Source organism: Pteronotus mesoamericanus, unplaced genomic scaffold (genome assembly GCF_021234165.1).
Source record: "Pteronotus mesoamericanus isolate MK-2021 breed Mesoamerican mustached bat unplaced genomic scaffold, CSHL_Meso_final contig_179, whole genome shotgun sequence".
In the NCBI taxonomy this organism is placed as follows: Eukaryota; Metazoa; Chordata; class Mammalia; order Chiroptera; family Mormoopidae; genus Pteronotus; species Pteronotus mesoamericanus.
In genome coordinates, this window is record NW_026555075.1 from 1,625,617 (window position 1) to 1,651,667 (window position 26,051).

The 26,051-nt window shown below is 38.2% G+C and overlaps 1 pseudogene; it reads left to right on the forward strand.

The window, feature by feature from the left end:
• The first annotated feature begins 228 nt into the window (after nucleotides 1–228).
• LOC129065436 (U2 small nuclear ribonucleoprotein A'-like) lies at nucleotides 229–1,189 on the forward strand (annotated as a pseudogene).
• The last annotated feature ends 24,862 nt before the right edge of the window (nucleotides 1,190–26,051 follow it).

The following is a 26,051-nucleotide window of genomic DNA, read 5'->3' on the forward strand; positions in this document are numbered from 1 at the left end:
TTACATTTGGGACATTGGTCCTTTTGTTTTTTGGGGGTTTTTTTTGTTTTTTTGTTTTTGCTTTTGCACTCAGACTGAAACATTTGCTCTTCTTGGCTCTTGAGACTGCTGGTTTTTGGACTAGAACTCCCACCATCAGCTCTCCTGGGTGCCCATCTTGCTGACTACAGGCCTTGGATTTCTTAGCCTTCACAATCATGTGGGCCATTATAAATGTATACATGGAGAATGGAGAAGCTGACGGTGGAGCTGATCGAGCAGGTGGCTCAGGATACCAACGTCGTGTGGGACTGCGAGTGGGGCTTCCATGGATATAAAATTCCTGTCATTGAAAATCTGGGTAGAACTTTAGACACCTTTGATGCTATTGATTTTTCTGACAATGAAATCAGGAAATGGGATGGTTTTGTATTTTCTTGAGGGGACTTTGAAGACATTGTTGGTGAACAACAGTAGGATATGTGGTATAAGTGAGGGAGTTGATCAGGCCCCGCTGTCTGGCGGAACTCATTCGCACCCACAACAGTCTAGATCTGGGTGATCTAGACCCTTTGGCATCTCTCAAATCATTGACTTATCTAAGTATTCTAAGAAATCCTGTAACAAATAAGAAGCATTACAGACTATATGTAGTTTATAAAGTACTACAAGTCAGAGTATTGAGTTTCCAGGAGGTGAGACTAAAAGAACGTCAGGAAACAGAAAATGGTCAAGGGCAAACGGGGTGCACAAATTGCAAAGGATATTGCCAGGAGAAACAAACCTTTCAATCCAGGTGCTGGTTTGGACTAAAAGGAAGGTGGCCCACCTCCAGGAGATGTAGAAGCGATGAAGACTGCCATAGCAGCCCGGGCCAGTCATCTTCTAAACCAAAAAGGAGGGTTGGACTCCTTGTCATGGCACATGCCTGGGTTGCAGGTTTGGTCCCCAGTACGGGCACGTGTGAAAAGCAACTGATTGATGATTCTACCCCTCTCTTCCCCCCTCTCTAAAATCAACAAGCATGTTCTCCAGTGAGGATAAAAAAAACCCAAAAGAACGCTATAGCAAACTATCACCTTGGGCGGAAGCGGAGTGGCTGAAGGGCATGTTGCAGTCAGGTCACAGACCTGTCAGGGAACGCAGATCAGGCCCCGCCGACGGAAGTGGAGAGAAGATGGAACAAGACACAGTCACACATGGGACCTGAGCATTGTGGCCTGAGTATCCACAGGATATATAACATGTCTACTTGGGACAATTCTGCCTTTTGATCGTGGAATGACAGCCTTGTTTGTGACAGCAAAGAGGAGTTCACAAGCATTGTTGAAATGCTTTAAACTGCTGCTGGTCATTTTGTAATTTAAATTTTGAGATCTAAATGTCTGTTTCCTACAAATAATAAAAATAAAGGAGACTCACTGTGCTGCTCCCCGCCCACCCAATATCATATACATGTATTGCCTCTATAATTTCTTATTGGTTCTATTTCCCTGGAGAACCCTGATAGAATAGCTAAAATTAAAAGAGATAAAATACTAAGTATTAGCAAGGATGTATAGTAAATATATTCTTATACATTGGGTGAGAGTATAAAATGGCATAACCACTTTGAAGTACAATTTTGACAGAGTTCTTTATGAAGTTAAACACAATTAACATTTAACTCAGTAATTGTAATTTTTGGTATTTACCAAAAATAAATGAAAATATATGTCCACAAAAAGACTTGTACACAAATATTCATAGAAGCTATATTCAAAATAACCGAACATTAGAAAAAATCCAAATGTCTATCAATAAGTAAATAGAGAAACTCATTGTGATATAGATATAATAGAATACCTTCCAGCAATGAAAAGAAACACACTACATAGAACAATATAAGTAAATTTCAACAATAATATTTGTTCATACAGCATGGTTGAAGGAAGACTGGAAAGGGTCATGGTTACGTGGGTATATACATTGTCAAAACTCATCAGACTGTACACTTAGAAATGTATAATGTTTTATTTTCTGTATAATATGCCTGACTACAGTTGATTTAAAAAGAAATGTCAAGGCAAAGTTTTGGGTTTCATAAAACCATATTTCTTTTCATCTCTCTAGTTTTTATTTAGGAAAGAATAATATCAATGTTTAAAATCAATCAAAAGTTTTGTTATTTCTGCCTCTGGTAATGAGAAATTGTGTCATGTTAATGTGAAGAAAACCTTTCTTAAAAGCCTTTTAATACTACATGTCAAAGGGATAATATTTATTAAACATAATTGATGTTTCAATTGCACCTCACACAAAACCACTTCTTAGATTATCATCAATTCTAATAATTTAAGTTTGCAGACACAATGTGAGCTATTTTCATTGACATGAAGGCTAAATAGCAGTCATGTCACAAATCATACATCAAAAGTTTTAAACATGTTTCATTTTCCAAGAGTTACAAGTCTAGGTTTATAATGTTAGTAAAAAAGAAATTTTATAAAAATAGTCTAAAAGTTGTCTATAAGTTTCCCCATAGCAAAATTGGTCAATTAATAAGGAGTACAACTGTGTAAATAACAAAAAAATTTTGTGAGTCCAAAAGAGGGGAAACATGCAGTCAGAAAATACTCTTCAACTATAAAAGGAATAAAAAGTGACCAAAGAAAGACACTGATGTCCTGATAGGCATTTATGTTTTCAAATTTTTAAAATCATTACACATAGTAAGAAATATATTTTTATCCTGATAGACACATACTTGTATCAATGACTTCAGTTCTCACATACCTACATAGGAACAAGTTACATGAATTAATTATTTTTCCTACTTTACCCAAGTGGACGCTGATATTTCCTATTTCATTTAAGTAAAAATGCTGGTTTGACTGAAGTTTGATCAACATTGCTCTAGCTTTAAAAGATTATTTGAAATTTCTTCAGAATGTAAACCAGAAGAAATAGCAGCAGGAGAGAATTCAGGAAAAGAGAAGAAAGACATTCTATAATGTAATTAATAAATATTGGGTCTTGGAACTGATGGTCAAGGAATGTCCCAAGAATCTTTAGAAAAACAACTGACATTTATTTGTCTAGAACTTTTAATTATAAGTGTATCAAATATGTAGATGAAATAAATGACCTTCTGAGTTGCTTCAAGTTCTGAAAATATTCTAGAACTTTCATTTACTTAGTGATTCATGATGAATAGATAATTCTGTTTTTTAATTATTTCTTAGTGATTATCATTATAATGGACTTTGTTCTTGTTTCAGAATTGTATTTGCCTTTGATTTTATTCATTTTAACTTTGATAATATAATTAGATAAAACTATCATTAGGTGAACATTCACTTTTAAACAAGAGTTTTATAACACATTCTATAAGACCATGAGCTACACACTTATTGGTCATTAATATTAAAATTAAAAAGTTAACAAAATATAAGATTTTTGTTTGAATCATTATCTATAACATTTGGTTTAAAAAAATGAAAATGTATTAGAAGGTAAAGTTGAATTTTTATCTAAATAATTGATGTTTAAAAATAATTTGTCCATTCCCTACATTTCTATCTCTCTTTTTTTTATTTCTTTTTTTATATTGTGATACTTTCTGTGCCCTTAGTGGCCATGCTTATAACTTTATCATAAACTGCTTGAGACCTATTAAAAACCACTTTCATATTCTAAACCACGCTCATGCCCAAACATGGTTTAATAAAGTACTCATGACTTTTCCCAATCATACATTATTGCTTTTGGATAAGACATATTTTTAAAAAATAAATATCCATGACTTGTTATCTATTTCAAAATATATTAGTTATTATAAAATAATAGTCTTTTCCATCCAATACTAATAGTTCATGTAATTTCATGAATTAGAACTTGTGTAGTAAGTTTGATCCCTGCTTTATTTGGCCATAAAATTGATAAAAATTAAATTCAAGGGCATTCAAAACAAGTGAGGACTCCTCTCAGAAAACTAAACTGATAATTCAAAAATAGCCCAGACCTTCACGTTTTAATCATGCAGAATGCGATGGTGATAACCATTGTATCCTGCCAATATTTTAGAGGTGAAATTGGGACAATGGAAGCCAAGTCCCAGATGTTCCAGGCCAGCTGGATGATGTTCATTATTATTATTTCCAGGTACAATGTTGTCCGGGTTCTTCCCTGAGAAAAATATCAGTTGTACTTTTTCCTTTAGTTTTTAAGAGAAGATTATAAATGAGTGACTTGATTTTTCTCCTCTTAATTAAATAAACTTGTTTCTTCAGTTCTATGTCAGGATGGAAAGAATAGGCCTCTAGGAAGAAAATCTATTTTGAGGTTATTGTAGAGGTAGGTAAATTTGTCTTTTCATATTTTAGGTTTCATAAATAAGCAGAAAAACATTTTAAAAACATGAAGTTTAAACAGACATCTTACCAGACCAGATAAATAAAGGACAACTAAGCATATGGAAAGACATTCAGCATCATAAACTATTTGGCCATTGCAAGTTGAAATAACAATGAGATATCACCACACACTATCAGAATAGCCCAAATCCACAACACTGAAAACACTGAATGCTTGTGAGATTGTGAAAAGATAGGAACTCTCATTCATTGTTGGAGGGAATGCAGAATGGTACGGTCCTTTTGGAAAACAGTTTGGCAGCTTTTCACTAAATTATGCACACTCTTACCATAGGATCCATCAATCATGCTCCGGTTACCAGGGGCTCTGGCAGGTATGAATGCCCCCTGGACCTTGGGTGGACAGAACTGCCTACATGACCTTGGTTAGTAGGAACAGTGCTGAAATAAGAGTCCAGTTCAGGATTTTCGATTAGGTCCTGATAATGGAGAAAATAAAGTGAAAGAAGCATTGCTGAGAGAGTTACTTAAAATGGAATAGGAAATCACCGAGATCTATGCACATCTTGTGCTTCAGCTCTCAGAGCATTCTGTTAAGTTGCTAACCTGTTGCTAAACTCTGCTCAAAGCTGAGCCATAAACATCCTGGAACAACTGCTGCATGGAAATATAAGGACTTTATTTTCTTCCTTGTAGTTTTCATTTCTCTCATATGCACATTGGAACTAACCCCTTTCTGTTAACCTAGCCAGCATCCTTCATTTGCATGAAGAACCTAAGTAGAAACTGCACTTGTGGTTTTTGCCTTTATAAACCCTGCCTTTCTCTTTGGAGAGCAATTTGGGTTGCTCCCTGAATTTGTGCATCCCTGGTTGAAATCGTTTTTTGCTTAAACGAATGCTTTTTGTTCTTTATGATGGTCTAAACCTCTCCTTTGGTTAAGAGTCCACAGATGGCAGGCCCAATCCTAGGTACACAGATGGGTGTTTCTCCTGCTGGATCACTGTGTGGGCAGGACTCAGTCTGGACTGCAGCTAAGCCTGGCTGCCATCAAATCACAGGGCTGCATGAGGGTTCACAGCTGAGACCAAGGCCGTCAGGCCTGCCTCTGGGAGCAGGGATCCGCATGAGTCTTGCGGGGTTCCTGGGTGGGCAGGACTACTCTCACACCATGACTGAGTGGAGTTAGGGTTTGGTCACAAAGGCTGACTTAGGACCTGAGGTTGAGCTGATGTCCGTAGACCTAACTTTGAGGGTGTGGAGAAGCTTGCCTCTCTCAGGGCCCCTGGGTGGTCAGGACTGCTCCCAAACGGAGCTGGAGCCAAGTCACAATGCCATTTCAGAATCCATGATCAGATCAAAGGCAGCAGGCTTGTCTCCAATGTCACTAACAGGCATGTCTCCTATCTGGTCCCTGGCTGGGCCAGGACCACTCCTGGACCACAGCTTAAAGGGCCTGAAATCGGTTTATGGCACACTTCGGAGTTCACAGCCAGGTCTGAATTGTGCATGCCTGTTACCTGAGGCAAGGGCACATGCCTCTCCTCTTAGGTCCCTTGACAGATAGGTGCTATTGGTAGGACCAAGGCCAAAAGGCATGTAGCTAAGTCCACAGAGGGACAGGGCTGTTTCTGTATCTGTAGTTTTGACCTTGGTTGGTGAGACTTCCACCTGGGTATAAGCCTGCCTTCTCAAAATTGCCCCTCCTTGGTCTTAGACTCCACTGGGGTTTTGCCATTTCTTAACTGGATCCCAAAAGAGGCACTTTTGTCTGTGGGTGGCTTTTAAATTATTGTTGCTAAGGTGCGATATAAGCGGGAACCTCCTGTTCTACCCTCTCACTGACATCATCTCTTGGAATGAAATTAATCTTGATAATAAAGGCAGGTTTGGGTTTCATATGCTACATTTAGGATTAACTAGCCCAGAGTATTTCATGTAATAGTCAATTCAAAGTATAAATTTTGTATCAGAGTGATTCTACTCTCTCAAAGACACCTCTTTTCATGAAATATGCTTAGATAGAAACCGATATGATCTTACTATAGAGAGCAGGGGGTGTGGAATGGCTTATATACCCTTCTTAATATCCTTCCTAAATTTTTTGTGGTATGATTAGTCTATGCTGGCCCTTGGCTTCTGTGAAGTGTGACTTGCTATTTTTGAGTCACTTGGGTAGCTCCTTCTGAAATCCATGGTTGTTACCATTTACTTTGATCATGAAGTTCATGTATTCTGCAGCCTCTCCTTCTGATCCTCAGTATTAGATATTCCACTGTTCTCTCTGTGTCTTCTAGTTCACCACTCAGAAACGCTTGGCCCTTCTGCATGGCATTTTCCTGAAATGTGGGCTCACGGTGTCTGTTTTAGGCTCATCTACTATATTCCTCAGGGTTCTCCAGAAAAATAGAACCAATAGAGTGGACATTACTTATATATGGTATATATGTGTAGTATACCAATAGGATGCATGCATGTGCTCTGGGAGTGGCAGAGTGCCAAGAACTGTATGTCCAATTGTTGCAGTCCTGTGTACCCCAGGATTGCAAAGCCCCTCTCTCTTCCAGAGCCAGGAGATCAATGGCTGTCCCCTGGCTGGCAACCTTGAAAACTGGGGTACCAGATGTGGAAGAGCTCCTTTCCATGAGATACTGGTGATTTGGAGCATAGCAGACAGAGAATATATAAATGGCACCTAGGAAAAAAGAAAAAAAAATGGCGCTTGCTGACTAGAGTGAAGCAGAGAATGTGAAGATGGTGCCTACCAGCCTGCAGGTCCCTAGATGTGTGTGAAATTACATGCCTGCCCCTCATTCACATAAAGTCTGGGCACCTCTGGATAGGCTGTCTCTGTGCTGAGGCAGGAGAGGCAGGGGAGGCAGGTGAGGCAGGGGAGGCAGGTGAGTCCAAGTGTGGGAACCCTTTAAGGGCCCTTTTTCAGATCACTACAGCTTTGTGGGTCTTATGATCAAAACTAGAAGTCTTGGGGCTTGTCTTTCAGGTACAGGTCTTAAATTTGGTGTGCCTAATATGAGGTTTAAACTGGTTGCTCTTCAGAGAAAAGCTCTGGGTTTTGCATACCCTCTTGATTGACAGTGCTGTGCTGGACGTGGGGTTTATGGTAATGCTGTGGCCCAGCCTCTCCTGCCTGCTTGGATGTGGACCTTCTCTCATTGGCCAGATGCATAGGAGTTGCTCAGTTTTTAGGTTGTTTTCAGAGGAAATTGTGCCATATGTAGCTGCAGATTCATGCGTCTGTGGGAGGAGGTGCGTCCAGCATTGCCCTACATCGCCATCTTGAACTGGAATCCATAATTCTGGGGTTAGCCAGGCTTGTCTTTTTATATAGAAAGGTATTTTGAAATTTAGAAAACCCTTTGCTTAATAAAGTTAGGCTAAGAGAAAACTGAGCTTTATATTTTTATTTGGGGCACCTAATGCAGAGTGTATAGATTCTGTATTTCTGCTGTGAAAATTTCAATTCTCCCTTGGGCAATGGATTAAAAGAGAAAGTTCACACAATATGAAGTGAGCAAAAGAAAAGCACTCTAATCTATTAAAAAATATATTTTCCCTGTTAGGCAACAATAATTCACCGGGGTTTGGAAGATTCAAAGGACGTTTTATAGAACAGTTGGGAAATACTGCAAGAAGATAAATAGCAATGTAAGAAGTGTAAGCTCAGGGACAATAGTATAAATAGTAGTTCAGAGAAATAAGCAATTTACAAACGCATTTTTTTCTGGCTTCATTATAAAACTAGGGGAAACGATGAGAGATTTTTAGCTCCAGCTCTGCAGAGGAGGTGGGCCTCGGGTGTGGCTTCTTCCAGCTCTTCAGCTCTTATTCCGCTCTCCCATGGCTTCTCTTTCCCCATGTACAGACTTGTTCTGACCTGGTCCTGAGTTTCTTCTTTAGCTACATAGGATTCTGTTTTTTATACCTTCTACAGTTTTTGAGCACAGGTGGGCATGTAGTAGCTGCTCAATAAATCTTTTTTAAAAAATAATAAATTCTCTATAAATAAATAAAGTAGCAAAGTACGCTACTTCCTGTTGTGAGAAAATATTCTACATTTTTCTTTTTTCTTCAGCACCAAGTCCTCTCAACATTGATTTTCTTATCTAGACTGACCAACTGTTAAGCAACAGAGATATAGGGGGGAAAAGTGTGAAATCTGCAGTTTATTGATGTTAGTGTGATTTAGATTTATAAATAGTCATGTGGCAAACTCGCATTTCATGTTTAAATGTTGTGGGCTAAACACTTGCTATGTGATCAACAAAATATGAAGACTGAACATATACAAATAAAATTAGCCTAAATCAAATGTTTACAGTTAATCTACCATTTACCTAATCTAAGGAGTGCTGGATTATTGAGTAACATATTAAATAATGATCAATAGTCAGAATAAAAACTGTTATAATGATTTTCAAACAGTCAAGCATTTCTGGAAAAGTTGAACTTGAAGGAGGGAGATCACCTTTTTTCTCACAGGTAGGTCAGCAGTGCCGTTTTTGTCTTCTCCCTTGTTCTATCAGGTGACTTGACTGTCAGCTCATCAGCTTCCCCAAGTAATATCATGGCTTTTAAGACATGGGAAACAGCTCTCTTTCCAAAAGGCCAGTGCCATTCCTTAAATGATTCTATAACAGGCCTAGAATTCCACTTATTCAGCAGCACCAGCCTGAGTATTTCGTCTTTCTTCATGCAGAAAAGGGTGGTTATCACAATATGAGTGATGCGGCTGCTATATCCATAGAACCACTAACATATTAGCAGAGATTAGTTTGTTGGATTTCTAACAATTTATCAGTCTGAACACAGCTCAGCTTCTCTTTATCTCCCTCTGGTGCTCTTACCCTGACACTCTCCATTCATTCTATTGTTCTTTCTTTTCCTTGCTGAGAAATTCTTTTACTGGCTGTTCTCATTAGTACATTTATATAAGACTCTTCTGAAAGATTACAAGGAAAGAGAACCAATGACATTTATGTCTTGTTGGCATGAATTTCCATCCACTCCAATAGTCACGTTGGGAAACATTGTGTGTAAGGTGCATCCTAAGTAATGGCTCAGACACAGTGTGATTTCTGGGAAAAACAACCAAACAACACTTCCTGCTAATCTCCACAAAAACAGAAAATGATATTCTGGGCAAACACGTCGCCACTTGGCTGGTTTCTCAACATCATAACACCCTTTCAATTTTCAGAAATCCCCTTTCATGAGAAGGTAGGATGATCAAAAATGTCACTCAGAAAATGCAATTAGTGATATGCCTGCCTCAGCACTTTTAAGATTACACCCTAGCCTGAATTTGTTTCCTCAGCATATTTTACAAGCTTTTCAGTTGCCCCTAACCAATCTATAATTTTATAGTGTGGGAGTCTATGTGATAAGCTAGTCTTAAATGAGTATACTTAAGACAATCTTATTTTGCTTTTGAAGCTTTCCCTAGGTTATCTCCTTGCAGATACACATCCATCAAATTTTTTACTTTCTATGAAATTATAGCCCTCAGCACATAGCTTTAAGTTGGTTCTGATCAGTACACTGGAATTATAAGGAAAAAAACTGAAAAAAAAGAAGCATTGCGTTCACAGTCTTCCTTTCATATAAACATAATAGGATGAAATTACCTACAGGGCCATTTCCATTCTGTGTTCTCTCACTGCACTGAATTCAGCTGTATTGGACTTGGGAGGCTAAAGATACAAAATGATGACCATTTTTTAAAAAGTCATTTCTCTGGGCATCTCAGTGGTAGTCTCCAAGGTATCTAGCAATTCTTTTCTGTTGAAAGGTCATTTTTCTTCCCTTTTTTTACCTACTATTTTTACTGCCATTCATTTGTTTGACAGTTGTAGAGGAAGGACCTGAAAGGTTGATGTGCTCTACCATATTGAGTAGATAATACTGTCTTTTTGTGTAAATATGCATATGCATCACATGTGTACATACAAAAGTAATATTCCTATATATACAAAAAACTCCAAAGTACTTTCATTTACCTCTTTTTATATAATTCTCACAACAAATGGGGTTGTTATTATATATATATTTTGCAAATGCTAAATTATCAGAAAGATTAAGTGAGAGGTTGGTATTTTGTTTAGTTTTCTTTTTTTCTTTTTTAAACAACATCATTTCCATTCTCAGTATTAGGATAACTTTCTCTTTTTAAAAGAGAAGCTGTAGATGATTATTACAAAAAGTCATTAAATGCACTTGGAATGAACTTACTAACAGCCCATGTATATAAGAATTTGTTCATTAAGTTCTTAGCAGAATATTGAGGCCAAAAGAGAAAGTAAAAAGGATGACTAAGTTTTGACGTAAGAGAGGAGACCCAGGAGCTCTCTGGGGCTAGCCAGGCTTGGGGTAGAACGTCACAGAGAGAATGTGGAATTTGACAGTTGATCTGGGAGGAATAAAGAAGGGTGTTGTAAAACAAAAGATGCCCAGTGGAAGAATGAAATTTAGAGAGAGGAGAAGGGAGGGAGAAAGAGAAGGAGAGAAACATCGATGTGAAAGAGTTGCGTCTTGTACACACCATGACCAGGGACTGAACCCACAACCCAGGCATGTGCCCTGACCAGGACTCAAATGCACGACCTTTCACTTTGTGGGACGACGCCCACCTGACTGAGCCACACTGGTTCTCTCTCTCCTTTTTTTTAATCTTTGTTAAGATTACTTTATATTGAAATTCTGAAAGTTGCTAAAATAAGAGTTTACTTGTTAAATATCAGCAATAATTTATATATTTAAAATTCTATATTAATATTATAATTAAATACTAGCGACACTAGCATGCATTGCCCTGGCAACCAAGCACAACACTTAAGACTTGGAAGCAGGAAAAGGGGTAGCAGAGGAGGCTGCTGCCTCAGGCAACTGTAAACAAAGCAATGTGACTGGGAGGGTGGACAAGCAAGTGTAATAAGGTAACACCCTGTGCTAAAACTGTGCGGACTGATAATTCATGGTGGACGTTGGCGGGCACTGGTGGACGCTGGAAACTCCCACAGTACGTGGGATTTGGGGGGAAAGATTTAAAACAAAACACGAGCACGCTCTTTCTTCCTTCCCGGGCCTGCTCAGGGCTCACTGGGCTTTTTGCGTCTCCTGGTCTCCGGAGCCAGTTCACACAGGCCGAGTCTGGCGCTGAAAGCTGTTGCTCTCGCACCGTAAGGCACGAGCCCCGGCAGGACCCTCTTCCCGCAGTGCGGGTCTGGGAATGCTTCCATTTTCTCTCTCTGAGAGCAAGGCACAGAGGCATGGGCTGGGAATGAACACCTGCCCTGGGGGTGGCCACAGCCCGGTGCCCCAGGCCCCCGCAGACACAGTCCCCTCCCAGGGCCGGCTCCAGTGATCTGACAACAACCTCAGCCCGGAGAGGGAGAAAACTCTGCGAGGTTATGGCGACGCTGGAACCTAGAAGTGTGCACCCAAAAAAGAGGGAGCCTGAAAGCTGGAGGGACCCCGTCTGTGTAGAAGCCTCTGGCTCCAAAAAGGACAGAGAGGGAATGATGGGGGAATTCTGGGCATGGGTTTGGATTTCAGTCTTTTTGGGATCGAGGGAATGTTTGTGCTTCGCCGAAGAGGTTGGCTGGGAGCAGGGATGCTCACCACCCCAAAATGGAGTAAGCTGTTGTGAGCAAACTGTTAATAAAAACCTTTTTCCTACTCCAGCAATCCTCGTGTTACGCTTGTGAGCAGCGGCAAGTAGCTGAACCCCAGGCTGCTCCATTACACCATTACCCTGGGGATTAGGGCTCCAACATTAAAGGTACCTACCCCCGCACCGTCCCCACCCCGTGTGTTGGGAGGACAGTCATACAGCAGGGCTACAGAATTTTTTTTTTTAAACCTAATAATTACAATTTGTTTTTCAGGATTTCCTGTCTCCTTTTTAATTCAGACATACCACCTTCATTGAGAAGTAAGCCTTTAGAACAAGAAGAAAATATAGATTCTCATATTACCTGTCATTTAGTGGAGAAGTACAAAAATCATTATACCAGAAAGATAGAAGAAATGTATTTGAGATAAAAGAATGCAGATTTATGTGTTTAACAGGGAGATGAATATCTTTGGGTCGGTAGAAATATCCAAGTTGTTTTAAGGCGTTTATTTTCTAAATGACATAGTGCCACTGTAATTAGAAACAGGTGCCTATAAATTAGAAAAGAGAGAAGACTAATTGTTAGTAATGAACCTTTTCAAGTAAAAACTTTACTTAAAATGAAATGCATAATTAAGCATTAATGGCCAAAAAGATGAGTAAACTTCTTTTACATACATTAGACCTTGGCTTAAGGTGAAGCCTAATTCATTACTAGTGCTAAGAGCATCACTCCTTGTATATGGCTTTGGCTTTAAAAACAAGCAAAGAATTGACATAGTCTTAGAATGCTGATTTTAATGTGTTGAAAAAGATGACCATTTCTTACTTGGAAAGTGATTAGAGGAGAATACTGAGGACATTACACTTAGGGTGTAGTGTCTGACAGCAATGACTCCGATAAGCAACGAGGAAATCCCTCTATCTTAGAGCTAAAATGACCTGTCCATACAGGATTCAAATCTCTTTGGGTAGTTCCAGATATCAGTTACCAAGATGATTCTCGGCCTTGATTTTTCTATAGAATTATCTAGGAGCTTTCACAAATTTCTATGACTCATGCCAGGCTAATTAATCTGAGTGTACATTATAGAGGTGGGGTGGCATGCGGGCCTGGGTATTTTCTAATGTCCCTAGAGATACCAAATCCTGGGAAGGGCCATTTGTAGAGTTTCCTGATGGACAATATAATATCCTTTGCTCTTCCCTTTGCCAGGGGATTTCCTTGCCTGTCTTTTCCCGCAGAGATAATTATCCTTCACAGCCAGCTCAGCCCAGCTACCACTTAACTGGAAAGCTTTCCTAAAAATTACTTACTTAAACTTCTCTAAGTACAGTGCTGCCTCCACTGTACTTTGTAAATTATATCGTGTCCTTAGCACATGCTTTCGGAATTTGTGAATTTTGTCTGTTTTTGGTCAATGCTTTAAAAATTCACAGGGTACTAAAAAATTTAAATTCAGTGAGTCAATTCAGCTTTGTATTCTTTGTGGCTAGTGGAGCGCTTGACCCACCCTAGGTACCCGGTATGTGTTAGTTGAATTGTTTCATGGTGTATCCTTGATGTATCTTGCCTCAGCAACAAGTACATTTGATATATTTTTGTTATGTGTAGATGTATTTAGTAATTTTACATAAATTAAATACATTTCTGTATTGGCAGAGGTAATAGAGATGTGTTATGAAAAATGTGAACTAGTTTGAGTCAAAACTTTTGTTTTTCAAATTTGTGATACATGTTAGCAAGCTCTTAGCACCATCAAAACTTACAAGCAATTTTTAGTGCTTGTGAGTTAAAAGCAATAATTTAGTGCTTATTTTCTTGTGTTCAGTAACCATAGAAAAAATGTTTCATTTCAGTCCCTGTCAAAGAGGAAACATTAATCATAAATTTCTGCTGTGTTTTAAAAAAGTAAATTTTTCTTGTTTTTATTGTTGACATAGATGTATCATATGAGAGTCAGCCATATAGTGCTTGAGAGAAGGATGTTTCCAGAAAAGTACAGTTAACTTTTTATTTCAATGGAAAATAAGGTGTCATGAACCCAACCCCCCTGAAAAAACCCCTTTAGGAATAATAAGCTACCTGCAAATCATTAGAAAATTATTAAAAGATATTTAACACCCCAGATATCCATTATATGAGCATGATAGAGTAGGTTTCTAAAAATGTTTGATGTAATCTCCAACATATAGTATTTATTTATTTTTAGGAAGAGGGAAAGGGAGGGAGAAAGAGAGAGAAATCGATGTAAGTGAGAAACAACAATCAGTTGCCTCTCATAGGTGCCACTATTGGGGAGTGAACGTGCAACACAGGTATGTGCCCTGACTGGGAACTGGACTGAAGACCTTCTACTTTGTGGAACGATGCCCATCCAACTGAGCTACCCTGGTCAGGGCCAAGGTATAGTATTAATTAAAAATACAAGAAGCAGAAGAATGTGTACTCTAAGTTTCTTTTTGGGCAAGAAGTATTGGCTTGTGTGGGTAAATACCTATGTGTCTCTCTGTGTGTATTGCTAATATTTTCAAGAAGAAATAATGCAAGGATAAGCCAAAAACTAATAAAAGTGTTTATCTAAATTTTGCAGAGAAAACAGCGGGGAAAAGAGCAATGGGAGCTAGACCTCTATCAAAATGCTTTATTTTATAGTTTCGGCTTGGGACCCATATGAGTATTTTATGAAATTACAAAATTAATTAAAAACAAATCAATATATAAAATAGAAAATAAAACTATGCAAAAAAGAATAATTTTTAGTAATTTTTAAAAACATAGTATTTTGACTTTACATTTCTAGGGAGATATTTTGTAAAGATAAAAACAACCACAAGGAAATATTAAAGTACATTCAATGGTATTACGGCTGGTAATGTTGGCCTTGTTATTTGAAAACCATTATTAATAGATACATAAATAAGTAGAAAGATAATGCAATTAAGTACTATGTTAATGTTAGAAATCAGGCTATTCAGAGTAAGAGAAAAAGAGATAAAATATAAAATCAAAGAAGTAAAAATCTTATAATCATTAACTTGAATTAGATATTACATATGTATTTATTTATTTTTCTCTGTCCAAAAATACATATTTTCTAGGTTTAACCACTGAAAAACCGTAGAAGTAATGATTGCAGTCATTATGACTACTTTGGAACTCAGAGGCTTCTAAATACCAGTTACCACTAACAAAATCCAGGGCTCTTTAGAAAAATGACTGATTGCAGGTCAGGCAGGAATGGTGGAATATGAACCTGGAAGATCTTGTCAGAACAGATAAGAGAAGGCTATTCAAGCGCATTACAATTGTGTGAGAATCGCACAGGAGTAAACCTCAATGGCTCTCACTGGCCAAAGACAGGGCAAAAGAACAATGGCCACAGCTCAGTGAAACACTTACTGATGTCCAAAACAAAGTCAAACAAACATCACAGCAAAATCACAAAGCACTTTCAACACCTTTAGAGGTAGACAGAATATCAACTCATTTTTTTGAAAATTGATAAAAGGAAAGATTCAATCATTTCTTACACCTTTTCTTTTTGAAATTGAATTTTATAATTGACATATAACATATATTCATTTTACGCATACAACTTAATAAGTCGATATTTGTATGTATTGTGAAATGATCCCCATGATCGCTTTAGAAAACAACTCTCACTCTACCTAGTGACAAAGTTTTTTTATTCTGATTTTTCTCTACAGCTTCATTTCAGAATACCTAATAGTCAATGAGAGAGAATTTATTTATAGAAAAATCATTGCTTTAAATACAGAAGGAGGTAGGAACTAGATTATGTAGTGCTTTATAGGTTATTCCAAGCACTTTGGACTGAATCCTTAGGATAATGGGAAACTTCTGGGGACATTTAAGTAGCGGAGAGATGTAACTGGATTTTGATTCCTGATTTGTAGCAAAAAATTGAAAACGACATTTTTAGACAATTGGGGACAATTACAGAAGGACTGGCTCTTTGTTGATATTAAGGAACTATTGAAAATTTTGTTGAGTATAGTAATGATTTGTACTATGTTTTAGAAATCTCTCTTCTAATGGAGATACATGTTCAGGTATTTATGAGTAAAATGGCATGTTTTCTAGAATTTACTTTAAGTGTCTTAGAAAAAAGGCAAAAGGATAGATAAAATTAGAATAGCAGAATGTTAATAATTGTTCGAAATGGTTGGCTGGCATGTACATAGGTGTTCCTTAAACAATTCTCTACTTTTTTAATGTTTGGAATTTTCCATATTAAAAATTAAAATGTATAACACTCAACATGATCAATTTGCATACTGTGTCAAGATCAGTAATCAATTTTAGACAGAAAAGAATAAGCCATCATCAACGTAACATCTTTGTCTATTTCGACTCTTGCATAGCTAAGTTTCAGTCAATTAAAGACTAAAATATTTTAATTGAGGAATTATCATACAGTTATTTTATTAATAGAAGGAAATCAGTTTGAGTGAGCATTTTTTAAAAACATAAATGTAACCATTTAAAAAAATATAAAACAGAAAGCTCTTATTTAAAGGAGTTGTATATAAGATATCTGGATAAATTCAGTAAAAAAGAGTGGCTCAATCAATGTTTGCTGTGGTATAGGATGATAGTAAATAGCACATGTACTATGTTTTTGTCTTCCCTGGTTTGTAGCTTTTTCTGTTCCCAGGTACCTTCAACACTCTCATCATCTCATGGTGGATCATGTGCTCTGTGACCATAGATCACTAGGCTGGAATTGCAAAGATGAAAAATATTCTAGATAGTAATGTTGTTGGTGGAAATGAGGTTCTTCCACAGGATCATGAGGAAAGCATTTCAAGGACCCATGCATGATGGATTGTTATGTGGAATGGTTTATTGGTGTGGAAATAGAAGTTGCCTCCTGGGTTTCCAATGTCCCATCTCCCTTTGTTCTGCCACAGAAAGAGTCCAACCACGTCCTCAGCAAGGCCAAGACAAAGCCAGTGTCCAAAATTTTTGCTTCATATTAAAGTTCAGTCCTTTGGAGTACGCAGGTGGCTGCTAGGCAGTCCTAGTCTGCATCCAGGTGGCTTAGTTTGTTCCATGCCGCTCCCACAGAGAAGTCCGCATGGCTGCTGGCCATGCAGCTGGTTTTGGACTCACAAGTGCCACGTGGTTTTGGACTCACAAGTGCCAAGGGCAAACATGTTCCCAGGTGGGGAGGGGAGCGGAGGGGGAGAGAGAGAGGATGAGAACGAGCTTCTTTCATCCCCTGGGATTGTATTAGTTTTGGTTTGGGACAGACCAGGTGTCTTTTCAAAAGAACCAATCAGCTTTCCAAGCTTTTGTGGTCTTTGGATGGGTTTACATTCCAACCAATCCCTTCTTTTCCAGGCTAGACTGACAGGTCTCTTTGGTCAAGCACCTTCCTCTGCACCCTTTTTAACATCTGTTACGTCTGTGTCTGCCTTTCCCTGCTCCTACTTTGCAGTCTGGTACTGGAGCCTTTCCCTGCTCCCACCTTGCAGTCTGGTACTGGAGCAGGGAAAGGAGGAGTGTTAACCCCCTGGGTGTAGCCGTGCTGTAATCCCCTGCACTGTGAAGCTGTAGCTGCCTGGCTAGCAAGCAGGTTTACCTTCCCCAGTTTATTAAGCTTCCTTTTCTGGCTAAATACTGACGGTAATAGTAAAAACTCATCATGCTATCTCTTATGCTGCTTTGTTTATAATTTTGGGCAAATTACTTTTTCATTAACCACTACATACTTGAGGTAATTTTTTTTTTTCTGGTAGTGATTTAATCTGCCTTGCCATCTCAGTTTTTTTTTCTTTCACTTATGCAAAGTGCTGATGAGATCTATGCATAGTTTATTGCCATGGTGGGAGGGATAAAAGTAGTAGGTCATTTTGAATTTATTATGACTGAGCCTTAATCTATTTTAAACCAAGCCCATATACATTCGTTAATTGATTATTTGAAATTACTAAATTATGTAACATAATATAATTACAGAGTTTAAGAACTCTCAAAGGATGAATAAAAACACTAAAAAACCTCTAGAGATTATATCGAGAAAGGGATAATTTTGTTGCAAGACTTGTTGATTCTTCCAAAATCCTAAAGTTTAAAAAAAAAGATGATGACTTTAATTTATTGAAAAAAATATAGTCATTTGATTAATATCAATTTTGGAGGAATGAAGCCTGATAATAGGAGAATTAATATAGAGCTCAAAGTCTAGACCATTTTATTTCTAATTCCACCTGTTGAATATCTGCTTTATAAGTAGTTAGTTGGGTTGCAATTTAGGATGTCATGATTGTTAACAAAATGTGATGACCAATTATACAACTGGTAATTGTTTCCAGGGTGTTTTATGCACAAGAAAGTACTTTCAAGTATTTTCACTTTCGAGGGTGTGGTGAAATCTTTAAAATTAACCACATCTAAAAGAAATGATGGATTAAGTATAACCTGAGATGTTTTTAGGGTGTGGCCTTCTCACAGTCTATTTAACTTCATTAGGTTGTTGCATTTCTTTTAAAAATAATGTTTATTTTCAATGTGATGTGTAAAAAATATGTGCATCAGTTTTTATTCTTTTATTTTGGATATACCTAAATGGAATTTCTCAAAGTAGTTAAGGTACAATCTACCCATTTCTTGTCTTCTATAGAACACATAAAAGCAATTCAGTTTCAACGATCTTTAAATTATAGCTACTTTAAATAAATGCAATAGAAAACAATTTTTTATTATTTTAAAAAAACTTTTGAACTATTGCAAATGCTAACTCATTAATGACTGTCTAAATTAGTCCTAAAGGATAATATCTTTATTCTGTGTCTTATGTTTCTAACTATAAAGCTACTTTTTTTTACATGTCAGAGATTTTAAATAGAGCTTGCAGAGAATACATGACTCATGATTTGACTCCCCATAGCTAAAATCACCTAGTTCCACAGTGTGATTATTGTAGGGTCTAGTCCTAGAAGGCCAAGTGATGTGGTTGGTAAAAGAAGATGGCTACCAATATTTTTGAGTCCTCACTATGTACCAGGAATTTCTTACATTCTTAATCTCATATAATCTTTAAAATAACCCTGTGAGAAGACAATGAAAACTCCTACTTTTTATTTTACATAGGCAGAAATGAGGACTTGAGCTTTTTAAAATTTATATAGCTAATAAGGAGAGTTTAAGCTTAGCTCTAATTCCAAAACTGACATCTCTCTAACTGTATTAAGTTACTCACTTGACCATTGACACTGTGTTGTTTAATTTTGCCATGGCCAATACTCAATGTTCTTCTTTCTCATTTAAGTTTTATAGATAAAATAATGTTACATGGACCTTTTAGAGACCTCTCATGTAAGATGTTTTATGAAATTTGTACTCAGTTAAAGATATTTGATTTGGTTGGAATATATTTTTCAGATGATGGTATGAATTTCACCATTCCCCAATTTTACTCTGGAGGAGGTTTCTTTATTTTAAATCATTATTTTGATTTTAAACACAGACTTATTCAAGTAGTTTATTATTCTCCTTGTTGATGAAGTTCCTAATCATATCACATACTAGTTTAATTTTTTCAAGTCTCAAACATAGTTTTCCGAATAATGCAAATTATTATAGAGTAAGAAATTGACCCTCTCTCTGTCATTCTCTGTCCCAGAAAGACCACAATGCTTCAGCTAATGACAACAAAACAGTAAACTAGGTTGTACTAAAGGCATGTTTCTTGTAATAACTATCTCCCTTATCCACACCCAACTTTCCCATTGTCTAGAGCATATAAATACAGTTCACTGAATAATTTCTGAGTGAGTTAGGTACTACCACACAACAAGTGCTTGTTCAAGCCACTTGGAAAAGGCAGAAAGAAATCAAGTGTTTTCCAGTGACTGCTTCATAAATAGTATGGTCTGCAGATTGATATTTTAAATTTTAGACTGCTAGAGTATTTGCAATTCACTTATAAAATATAAAATGGCTTATCAGGGGAAAAAGAGTAACACTTTTCACTTTGAAAGGATTAGTGCCTTTTCAGAAATATAAACATCGGATATATGTTTAAGTTTGGTTTTAATAACCTTCACAAGAGTTATGTCATGAAGGAATTTTCCTAGGTTCTGGAACTATAGGTAAGATGAGTTCTAAATATCGAGTGCAGTTGCTTGGGTGTTCATGGGTCTGATTATTCAGTGAACTACTGAGTCACCATGACATACCGGTAACTTTTGTGGTTTGAAAAATTATTTCTTTGCTATAAATTCAAACCACTACACTTACTTTACAACCGAATTCCTTTGGAACCTTGATTTCACCATGCTTTTCAACCCTGTCATCCTTGGCTGCCATTCACAAAGTATTTTCTCACATGCTTTAAGCTTGCCGTGCCTTGCCCTTCTTCCCTTAGCCTAGTCTCTTGCTACTGATTTCTTTCCTAATCCTTTCCACTGTGACCTGTGGAACTGTTTCCTAGTAAACTAATTTCCTTGAATCTTGCTTATTCATTTAACTCAGAAATTCACTTCTGGGCTATCCTTCTAGGACCAAGCCTACAAAAATCTGGGTCTAACTGGTGTCTTACTTGACTTGCTCTGCCCCTATTTAATGAATACTAAATACTGAACTTTAAGCTTTTGAGAGACATAAGCTAACTCATTTCTCTAATTAGTAGTCTCCATGGGTTGCACAATAATCTCCACATTCTACGGTATGTACCATGCCTATTTTATCTCCTCTCAAATTCTCCCATTCTATATGCACCATATGGTAAACTCCTTTCAGAACAATTGCTCTTTAAAAGAAGTTGCCCTTTTCTGCTACTGTGTGTTTGCTAACGCTGTGTCTCTGCACTAGGAGGGAATTCTCAACCTTTCCTTACTTTTGATATCCTAATATTATTTAAGATCTGGTGACAATTTCCCCTACTTCAAAAAGCCTTCTACAGTGTACAGATGATGCGTTGCAGAATTGTGCACCTTAAACCTGTATAATTTTGTTAACCAGTGTCTCGCCAATAAATTCAATAAAAAGAAAAAAAAAGAAGCCTTCTTAGCTACAACTAATTTGTTGAACCAAACATTGTTTCCTGGTCCTTTGACTGTACTTTGTACTCTTTTTACATAGTCTGTTTTGTATTATCTTCGACATGTGCCTGCATTTGTTTTCCACCTGGTTGTAAGATTTTTATTTTGAGAAAGGAACTCTTGTTAAGTCATCTTTGAACCCTTGGAATGATAATTCACAGCTGAAATCATAGCAGGTGTCTTAGGCAAGAATATCTTGCTGAACAGAAAAATCTTGAAAAGCACCCAACAAAAGGTTACTGGAAGAACAACTGGTGGAATCACACAGAAATTTAAATAAAGGCACCAAAGTATGTGCAAGGTTTTTGGGAAATGGAACTGGGAAAACATTAAAAACTAAGGATTTTGTTTTTATCTTCTCTCCCTCTGGGGATGCGTGGCTTCTCTCATTTCTGTCTCATGTTCTCCCTGTCAGACCAGCTTCCTCAAAATCTGATGGCATAATGCCCTCCCTTGTTCTAGCATAGGCTGTACATGACTTGTATCTTGAAGCTTTCATCACTATCTAGGATTTTCTCTGTAGTCCCCTCATTTTTATTTCCAAGAGAGAATTCTTGCGCTTCCTGTCTTTGAGCCAGGCCATGAGTTACTGTGCGTTACTGGGCAGAGTGAGGATTGCCTGCTCTTGAGTCAGGTTTCTATCCTGGGCTCAGCAGCTGTGCCAGGAGAGGAAGGGAAGGGGGCGGGGCCCCCGGAGACTCAAGACCTGACTCAGTGTCACAGGGCCTGTTGGAGGAGCTGATTTTTCCAACGACTGCAAATGCTTAGCATAGTAGGCCTGCTACAAACAGTTACTGCATTGAATTGATCTAAAGCCTAATGTGAACAAAATTTGGTTTAACTCTTAATTTTTATTTTTTTCTCCTTTAAGACTATTCTTAGAATAAGATACTTCATTAAGTCCTTATTCATTGAGTGTTAATTAGACTATTTAATCATTTTCCTATTTATAAATCAGTTTGTTCATATGCAGCTTTGTTATTGCATGCTCAGTACATCTAGATTTGTGAATGATGGTTCTTTAATATGGTGTATTATTTGATATTTTAAGCTCTGCAGTTTAAAAATGTAATAATTTTTTTTGCCTAGAAGGTCTTTCTACTGGTTCCCATCGTCTGGGTGTTGTTTCCTTTTTTGCTTTGTATCTACATTTAGAGAAGTACTATGGGATTTCCGTATCCAGAGAAGTTTGCTGGCAGAACAGGAATACAACAACAACGACGACAACGTTAATAGAACTTATATGTCCAAAGATGTGAAGGTTGAGTGAGATAATATTTGCCTGGAACATAGAAGCTTTTCAACAAATGGTATTTTCGAATATGTAGTGTATATATTGGTTTCCTTAAATTACCACTTTATTTTACTCTGTTGAGGCACTCTCCCTGTTCCTGTTTTGTAACGGATCTCCTGCTGAGTTCTCTACTTAAGTCTTCTGAGCTTTTGCTGCTTCTTTTCTTTTCCTCTTGGGGTGCACTGCATTCTTTTTGTAACTGAACCCAGGTGCGGCTGCCTGTCACAATGAAAACCGAACTCATCAGACAGGTGTTGGTGAGAAGGAAAATGATTTATTCCAGAGCCGGCATCTTGAGAAGATGGATGGGCCCCTGTCCTCAAAAAGCCATCTTAACATCTCTGGTCAAGCCTGGGATTCTTATAGGGAGTTGCTGGGAATTCGGGAGGAGGAAAATCCCTAGGGGCAGCGGGCCTGCTGTTTCTCTTGAGAGTAAGGGGACAGGGGGCTGAAAGGGGAGCCATGCAGCTATTCCCAGCCTGGATCCCTTTGTTCTGGTGTTATCTCTCTCTTTGCATTTGCATTCCTCCCTTCCTGGGACACCTGTGGTTTATGGCCTGTGCCAGTTTATCTTGCAGCTGCAAGGAGAACTGACTGCACAGAGTTGATTAAATACTTTTATTTGTTACAGAGTACATACTAGCTGAGAGATACTAAATTATAGTTACAACTTAACATCTTAGTGCAGGCAGAGGTTTTTAAAATTTATTTATTTATTTACTTTTATTTTTAGAGGGGAAGGGAGGGAGAGAGAAAGAGAAAAACATCCATGTGAGAAAGAAACATCCATTGGTCACCTGTCCTTGGCCCCCCGGAGTGGGGGCCGTGCCTGCAACCCAGGCATGTGCCCTGTCTGGGAATCAAACCAGAGGCCCTTCAGTTTGCAGGCTGGTGCTCAACCCACTGAGCAGCACCAGGTAGGACCAGACAAAGCGTTTTACCAGGGAGGAGAGGGGAAGCGGAATGAAGAGGTCAAGGGGAGGGGCTGTGAACCTTCAGGCGGTGTTCTTGTTGGTCTCAATGTGGATCTTTTGGTCAGTGTCCTGGTGTTGGGACTGAGGTCAGATTGTTCCCTGGGTTTACACAGGAACTGAACCTATTGATTTTAGTAAAGTATCCTAAGAAAAACGACTGTTAACATGTACACTCCAGCTTTGGGAGAAAAAATTAGGTTAGAGTAATAAGCTGGGTTTAATATTTACTAAGAGTACTATGGGTAGCTTTATATAAGTATGGTGTATTCGTTCCCCCTACATTTTGATTTTGGTAAATGCTGTAGTCATTCAAAGGCAGTTCAAATTCTACCATTTTCAGGTGAGATAGCCCAGTACAGTGGAGCCAGTCTAAATTCTGATGTCACTTAGGTTTGTATGGTTATGGAACCTTGAACAAGTTGTATAATCTCACTTTAGTCATCTGTGAAATGGAGATAAGATAAATGTTGCTATAAAATCTTTTATACATACCCTAGTTTGTAAGAATGTTCCCTTTCTGATTTCCTCCCCTACCCTTGGTCTTTTCATGTAATGGTATGATGTCTTATTTTTTTATCTTCTTGTCTTTATGCTGGCCCTCTCTATCATGAAAACTGTGGATCTATATTTTTAAAGAAAATAATGAGATAAAAATGTTTTGTATTTTTAGAAGACTAGATTTTAAAGATTTTATTTATTTTTAGAGAGGGGGGATGGGAGTGAGAAAGAGAGGGGGAGAAACATCGATGTGTGGTTGCCTCTTGAGGGCCCCTCACCAGGGAACCTGGCCTGCAACCCAGGCATGTGCCCTGACTGGGAATCAAACCTGTGACCCTTTAGTTCACAGGCCGGCACTCCATTCACTGAACCACACCGGGCCAGGGCTGGGTGACTAGATTTTAATAGTTGAAGTTAGCAGCAACCAGGTGACAGCTGTTTAGTAGTTAGTGAGGTTTGATTAAATCGCAGGATTTGGGGAATTTTCCCCATTCTGTCATCAGGTATGCTGAAGGTAGTCTTGACCTCTCCGGACGCATTATCCTATTTCACTGTAAGTTCACCTTAGATCACTGCCATGATCTTCTGAGTTTAGTTGGAGGAAAACACTGGGAAGAAAGAAACCTAAAGGAGCCCTCCCTTCCACTGTTGTAGGTGAAGTATTTGCCTGCATAATTAGGGTCTAAGTGCTGTCATTACAGAGATCAAAGGCTACTGTAACACTTGCTGGGGCTCCCATCTCCTTTAGGTGTCCGCTGCCTGCGGGGGAAGTGAGGGAAGCTGCTGAAGATGAGGATGCTGCAGCTTCTAAGTGACTTCCAGTGAGGGGAGGGTAGGACGGCTGGATTTCAGTAACAGCGATGGAAACAAAGACTGCGTAGGCTGCAGGGAGCACCACGAATGTGCAAGCATTACTGTGGGTATGAAATCAACAGCTTTATCGCACAGTGTTGTTGTTCTGTTAAAGTTAGTGGTTCTTTCATAGGAATTAAGTTTTTTCCCCCTCTTTTTCTTATAGGTGGCTTAATAGAATCTTGATTGCTCTTTATCCCCTTTTCTTAAAGATATTCTGGCTTCTCATATCTATGCCCTCATAATAAGTTTACCGTCTCCTGGTGACTTCTTTATACTATAGCTAGGTGTCCCAGAGGTGTGACTGAGCATCTACTCCATCAACTGCCTCTTGCCTCCTCCCGCTTTGCTTATCATTAAAGGCAGAAGGGCACCAATATTGAGGGTGTAGGCTCTGGAGACAGACCTCTGCTCTATCCCTTACTAGTGATCTCGAGTCTGCTATATAAACTCTCTGTATCCCAGTGTCCTACTCTGTGTCCCCTCATAGGCTTTGTAGGAGAGTTAAATGAATTAGTACTTAGAAAATTACCTAGCAGATAGGAAGTACCCAATAATTGTTTATCTTAATACTCTTATTACTATTTAATATACATGGCATCTGGCTTTCAGTCTCTATGAGAACTCTCTGGGAAGTAGGTTTCTCATAACTGAATAGATAGGGAAATTCTGGTCCGGCAACATGAAGACACAGACAACTAAGACATAGCTACTAAATGCTAGAACCAGAATTCAAACGCTAGCCTGACTCTGAAGTCTGTTCTTTTAACCACTGTGTTTCATTGCCTAAGGTCTGTTTACAGTATTTCTTGACTGTGAACTTTATTTTTGTCTTTTCAAACATTTTAGTGCCGCTTATGACACTCTCCCCAACTACGGTATAGGAAGTCCACATCTACGTCTCTTCATTGAATGGCTATAGGAGTGCTGAGCTTAAAATTGGCATTTGCTAATTCCTTTTGAGGTACATAAAGTATCGGTTCCAGAGAAGTCACGTCCCAGTGTTACAGCATTCTCCCCAGATTTCTACCTCTGTGTTCTCTGCAGATCGTGGTCAGTGAGTAAAAGGGAGGAAAACTGCCTCAGCAATCAGACTGAAGCTTCCCTTGACCCTTCCGTCATTGCGGTTGCTCTTCTGGGTGTTATTTGGAAAAACTTGGAGGAGTTATTCCCATAGGCTTTTCATTCATCTCTATACTCAGTTTATAACAGCAGGTAAACAAAAGACGGACCGGAGCATGAAACTATTTATATTTAAGATTTAGTTGAGTAAATATATACTTTGCTTAGAGATCAGTATTTTCAAATTTTGAACTTCAGGACATACAAGGAGTGGAGGTACCACCGTCGTCGTGATCAGCACTGAAGACCTAGTACGTGGCAAGCAGCTC